Source organism: Squalius cephalus, assembly GCF_949319135.1.
Source record: "Squalius cephalus genome assembly, chromosome: 13".
Classification (NCBI taxonomy): domain Eukaryota; kingdom Metazoa; phylum Chordata; class Actinopteri; order Cypriniformes; family Leuciscidae; genus Squalius; species Squalius cephalus.
In genome coordinates, this window is record NC_137134.1 from 5,772,218 (window position 1) to 5,778,951 (window position 6,734).

Below are 6,734 nucleotides of genomic sequence, written 5' to 3' on the forward strand. Positions count from 1 at the left end.
AAAATAAGCAGATCTAGCAGCTTTTAATGCCTCTCTGTATGCAATCGAGCTCTCTTTCCATGAAATGCGAAATACCTCTAGTTTTGTTTTCTTCCAGTTGCGCTCCATCTCTCTGGCTGCTCTCTTAAGGGCCCGAGTGTGCTCGCTGTACCACGGCGTTGGACTATTTTCTTTAATCTTCTTTAAGCGCAACGGAGCAACTGTGTCTAAAGTGCTGGAAAAGAGAGAGTTAAAAGTTTCTGTCGCAATATCTAGTTCTTCTAAGCTATCTGGGATGCTGAGATGATGAAACTGATTAGGAAGATTATTGATAAAGCAATCTTTAGTGGCAGAAGTGATAGGTCTCACATATTTGTAACACGGAGTCGGCTTTGCAGCCTTGGCTAAATGAAGTTTACACCAGACTAGATAATGATCTGAGATGTCATCGCTCTGCTGCAGAATTTCAACGGCATCAACATCTATTCCATGTGATAATATTAGATCTAGAGTATGATTACGACAGTGAGTAGGTCCTGACACGTGTTGTCTAACTCCAATAGAGTTCAGAATGTCTTTAAATGCCAAACCCAATGCATCTTTTTCATTATCGATGTTTATATTAAAATCACCAACAATTAGTACTTTATCTGCAGTCAATACTAACTCTGATAGAAAGTCAGCAAATTCTTTGATAAAGTCTGTATGGTGCCCTGGTGGCCTGTATACAGTAGCCAGCACAAATCTTGATTTATCATTTATACTATATATTTTTACATTAAGTACTAACACTTCAAAATAATTATATTTGAAACTAGACTTCTCAGTAATTCTGAAAATATTACTATAAATTACAGCAACACCTCCCCCTTTGCGTTTCGGACGAGGCTCATGTTTATAACAGTAATCTTGCGGGGTGGACTCATTTAAAGTAATGTAATCGTTTGGTTTTAGCCAGGTTTCTGTCAAACACAGCACATCTAGGTTATAGTCTGTAGTCATATCATTAACAATGAGTGCTTTTGGAGTAAGGGATCTAATATTCAGCAACCCGAGCTTTAGCATTTACTCGTGTATTATAGCTGTTTTTTATTTGTTGAACATCAATTAAATTTTTACCCTTAAATGGGTTTGGAAGTTTTTTGTATGTCCTAATTCAGGGAACAGACACAGTCTCTATATGATGATAGCTAGGTGAAAGAGGCTCTATGAGATGGGATTTATCTGACCTTGGTGATGTGAGACAGCTAGCAGACGGTCGGTTTAGCCAGTCTGTCTGCTTCCTGACCTGAGCCCCAGATTGTTTGAGCTCTAAGCTCTTAGTGATTATACATTGAGGCTTTTTTCTTGCTTTCTGTTTATAACCCATTCACAATCTGAATAGAGGTTTAGTTTTTCATGCTGCTCTGAGTACACTGCTATGTTTCTGAATTGACAACTGTATTTAAATGCGCGATTGAATAAATGTCCATCGCAAGGCAGAGCTATTTCGTGAACGATTTTTATTTCCCTGGCCAACAACACTGAACGCAGGCTGGATGACAACAGAATTATTTCTGCTGCAGCCGCTCTAAATCCATCAAATTGGCCATCCGATGAAGATGAGGGCATCCTATCTGGGGATGAAAAACGTCTCACAATACACAAGACTCTTTGTGTTGAGGGCGCAACCAGTTCATTAAAGGATTCCATGAATTATTTGATATTTAATGATTGATTATGAAGTCCTCACAACTAGATGTAATCACAACAGCGGTGTGAAATGCTCAGTAGATGGCAAGGTGAAAGTTGTTGTAAAGCAGTGATTCCACAATTTTTTGTCAGCTGAACTACTTTGACAAATTATTTTGCCTTGAGATTTTAAATTAATATTTCAATAATTTATCAACACATTTGCATGTTCTTAATTCTCTCATCTCAGTTACTCATCACATGACACAAACAAAATATTTAATATTTTTAGTAAGAGGTCTAATATTGATTGATTTTACTTTAAAATTATTACATTTTACATATTTCTAATTTGTATAAATGCACAAACCCATTTGGGAAATGGCCATTTTAAAGTGTAACTCATTTAAGTGATAAACATGGAATAAAAGACTCAAATGATTTTAGAAAACCATTAAATTAATTTATTAAAATTGTGAAAACAATACAATTTCAGCATAATAAAATGTATGTGTGGTCATAAAACATGACAATTGTAAAATCACCACATTCAAAACTATGCTGTGCTGAGAATTCAAGTGCTAATCTTATTGAGTTTATATTTCCGAAGATGACACAGCGGAGCAACAATTGACCTTTTATTTAGACAATAAATAAATTGTGCAGGATTACATTTAGATGACTTAGGCCTAATCATGTAAGAAATACAAAACGCATAGGCCTATTTTCAGTTTGCTACAGGGAGACTTTAGACATAAAAACGCTGACAGCAAATCCAGTTCAAGATCAATGCACTTGCACTGACTCAATGCCCATTTTCGGTCTCCACGAAAAATCAACTCAACTTTTAAAATGCGCACTTTTAAAATAGGCAACTACTACATCCCACTCTCGACGCGCTTGTGTACTGTGACGTCACACAGCAGTGTAAAGAGCGAGCGTGTGAGTAAACTGCCTCAGCGAGTTTGCTTTGAGATACGAACGTCTGCGGACAGAAACACACCGTGAAACCTGTCTTCTCAAACATATGTCCACATCTGGCAGCAGGATATCCACAGCATCAGTACCCGTGCCCGAGGGCAGTGCAGTTGACCCAGGAGATGTCTCTGCATGGGAAACTAGCAGCTCCTGCAGCGACTTCTGCAGCTGGGTCGAAGACGAGTGTAGCCTCGGTTCACTGACACTGACAGCTGACAGTGACACACAACTACAGCCTGTCGAGCCAACAACTGCTTCTCCTAAAGATAGTGAGCAGAAAAGCCCAACAGGTGCGAGTTTAATTACAGTGTTTCTCGATTGTAACACACATTTTCTGAAAGCATGCCTCATATATTCTCAGAACTCCACACACAAATCAAAACACACACACACAATGGGCAAAACCCCTCAATTCTCCTGCAAAACGAAACTTTACATTTAAACCAATGTTATTTCTTCTCAAAATGGTATTTTGTTTTCAAATGACACACACAAACCATCATATGAATAGACATTTATAAGAACCAGTTGAACACTGATGTGCTCAATGTAAAACACTTCTTCTCTGTTCATCATAATGACTTAGGCCTTTTTTTTTGGCTCAGTGTTACACTTACTACAGACAGTACATACATAAGTGTGTTGTAAAATATTTGAGAATATTGTTTTTATACTCAGAACACACAAATACACGGTAACAAATATATTTTATTTTCCCCACAAAAACAGTGTCGTACATCCCAACCAACACAAAGTTGTACATACAGTGGTCTACATACAAAACAACAGAAGAATTGACTGTATACAGTTACAGTAAAAAAAAAAAAAATATCCAATGTTGGCATCCATTGCTCAGTTGAAGAGCTCACCTGTTGCCCTTTCATGCTAAAGCTCTGATTGCTAATTGTAAAACTGTGTGACGGGTGTTTGCCCATGTGATGAGTCAGTGTGTGTATCTGAATGGCAGTGTGTTCCTTGTGAAAACAAGAGATTTTCTGCATGAAAATTGTGCCAAAAGCAGAGAATAGTGTGTAGTGTTTTGAAAAAAAAAGTGTGTTTTAGAACTGCAGTTTGAGTGTAAAGCAGGAATTGTGCTTGTAGTTCAGCAGGATTGGTTCAGGGGGTTGGTGAATGAGTTACATGTTGTGGTCATTGTGTCTCAAGTACAAGTATTTGTGTGTAAACAATTGAGAAAAACTGTAATAAAATTAACTTTATAAATTTTAAAACAATACATTGTAGAAAAATTCTTGAAATACTTTTTGCAACGAAGAAACGAAGTGGTGCAGCTGTTTTTCTATGTAAACATGCTTTAGTGCTAGACAGACAATCATTGACCTTTAACATCTGCATGAAATGTAAGTTTATTTTTCTTCCCTTTTTAATGTGTATGCGAGATAAACAGCTTATCAGACAAGAAAAACTGTAGGGTGGGACTTTTTTGGGGGGGATTTCTTTAAATACAGACTTCTAAAGTCTGAAATTGAATTAATTTCTCAAAATGTCCCAAGAGTTTCCCTGGCAATTACTGCCTACTTGGTTTTTATAATCTATTTACCTGTACGAGCTGGATATCAACAATTTTGTTTGTGCTGAGATCCATCATGGAGTATGAGCCATACTTTGCGCAATGGCCTGGACTGTCAGCTAGAGATACAGCTTCGCTCTGTTTTAGTCCCTCAAGCAGGTCGGTCTGGTGTGATCGCCATTTGTGCAGTACGGAAGGCAGAATGTAGTTGTGCACATGATTTCGATGTATCATTCTGCTGAAGGTTCTCACATGCATTGCATTGGTGCACACCTCTATTTAAACTCTATTCACTCTAATTAAAGGTTATTTACAAAAAATAAATAATAATGGATAAATCATTCATAATAAACAATGCAATATTCCATAAAAAAATAAGAATTGTCAATTTTGATTTAATGGTGACTTTAATCTGTGGTCAGACATGTTTCTAATATTTTCCGCTTTGTTTTTCTACAATTAAGACGTTCATACAGGAGGCAGCAGGAGGAGCAGAATCCATGCGTTCTCCAGGAGAGCATGGAAGCTCATAAAGCAAACTTTCCTCTGCTTCAGACGGACAACAATGATGACTCCTACACCACAGTCTGATCCCGAGCCGTCATCTGTCCCAGGTCCCTCCGAGTGTGAGCCAAATAATGGTGAGTCTGCTGTCAGTTCTGCCCTGTTTCTTGTCTTCTGTTTTATTTTTTAAATACTATTACTTTGTAATTCTGATGAACATAACTGCAAACATTATCCCTGCGTATATAGTTTACTTGTTGCAATGTTTTATGAGTTTTATAAGAGACACATTCGTTAAATGGATTTTATAATGGATGTTATTATGAGACAATTGAAGGAACCAGCAACCTCTTCTGTTTTTCAGGATGTTTGAACACTTTCTACGAGGTGAAAAATATCCTGGGATCGGGAAGCTTCAGCAGGGTGTTCAAGGGAATCCGTAAATTCGATGAGCAAGAGGTAACGCACTCTTACTGAACATTTTGCTCTCCATGTCCAATTGATCCAAACTTGAATATGAGAAAAAATTAATAATGTTTTTCTTTTTTCTTTTTATAGGTTGCCATCAAAATTATTCAAAAAAGGGATGCTGAGCGTCATCTTTTAATTGTAAGTATCAAAACTTAAAGAATATATTTAGTTCTTTTATATTTACTCTGTTAAATAGTGGTGGCAAAAATATTGATTTTTTGAAATGTCTATTGATTCTGAAATGGTTCCAATGCTGCTTTTCTGCAGTATCGATACACCGATACCAGCTGCGCTTTCTCGCTCTTTTCTCTCCGACAGACACACACCCGCCTCCTGTCACTCGCTCGTCTCAATCGCTCCGGTTGAATAGTGCTTGTATTGTGCATAATTTCACTCATTCGCACAGGTTTCGCGATCACAGGCTCACACCAAAAGCACACGCACCACTGATCTATATAAGTGGCGCTCTCATAAAGCTGCCTCTCAAACCGATCGCGAGTACCAAATTGACTTCTTTTTCATGGCTTATTGCACTTAAAGGAATAGTTCACTTCACCAAACGGTTGATGGGTCCCATTGACTTTCATAGTATTTATTTTTCTGCTATGGAAGTCAATAGGGTCCATCAACTGTCTGGTTACCAACATTCTTCAAAATATCTTCTTAATTTGTGTCCATCAGAAGAAAGAAACTCATACAGGTTTGAAACAACTTGAGGGAGAGTAAATGATGGCAGAATTTTCATTTTGAAGTGAACTATTCCTTTAAAGGCACACTATGTAAGATTTTTTGATTAAAATGTACAAAAACCACTTGAACAATGTTATATATTTTGTTGATTTGTGTACTTACATCATCCCAAATGATTCTAAGAATGTTTAAATCCAGAGAAATAAGCAGTTTTAACCAGGACACGGACAGTGCCTGTGCGTTGTCTGTCAATGCCATCATACCTGCGTTTCCCTCGATTTCCGGTTTTACCAAAGCACCAAAAAACACCAAAGCCGCTTTAATATATGATGTGTTTTATTAGTCAGGTGAGCAGCTGTTGGATACATTCATCGACAGAAAACGAATCATTGTTATACAGCTCTACACAGTCTTTTTGTTTAAATCTCGTTTTCTTGAATTACCGCAAGTAGCATATTTACCATTTTAGTCCCGTCGTATTCTCCACCGGCTGTAGAGGTGAAGACAACAACTCCCATGATTCTGCGAAATCAAGGCCTCATCAAGCTACGAAAAATTACATAGTGTGCCTTTAACGTGTTAGTTCACCCAAAAATGATCCCATAATTTACTCACCCTCAAGCATTCCTAGGTGTTTATGACTTTCTTCTTTCAGCCAAACACAATCAGAGTTATATAAAAAAATATTATGGGAGTGAATGGTACCATTTTTTAGTTTGAAGCCCAAAAAAGCGCATCCATCCATCATAAAAGTGCTCCATACTGCTCCAGGAGGTTAAAAAAGGCCTTCTGAAGCGAAGGCATGCGCTTTTGTAAGAAAAATATCCATATTTATAACTTATAAAAAAAACAACAAAGCAATGTAAAGTAATCTAAATACAACTACATGTGTTCTTTAAATCTATAGCCAACT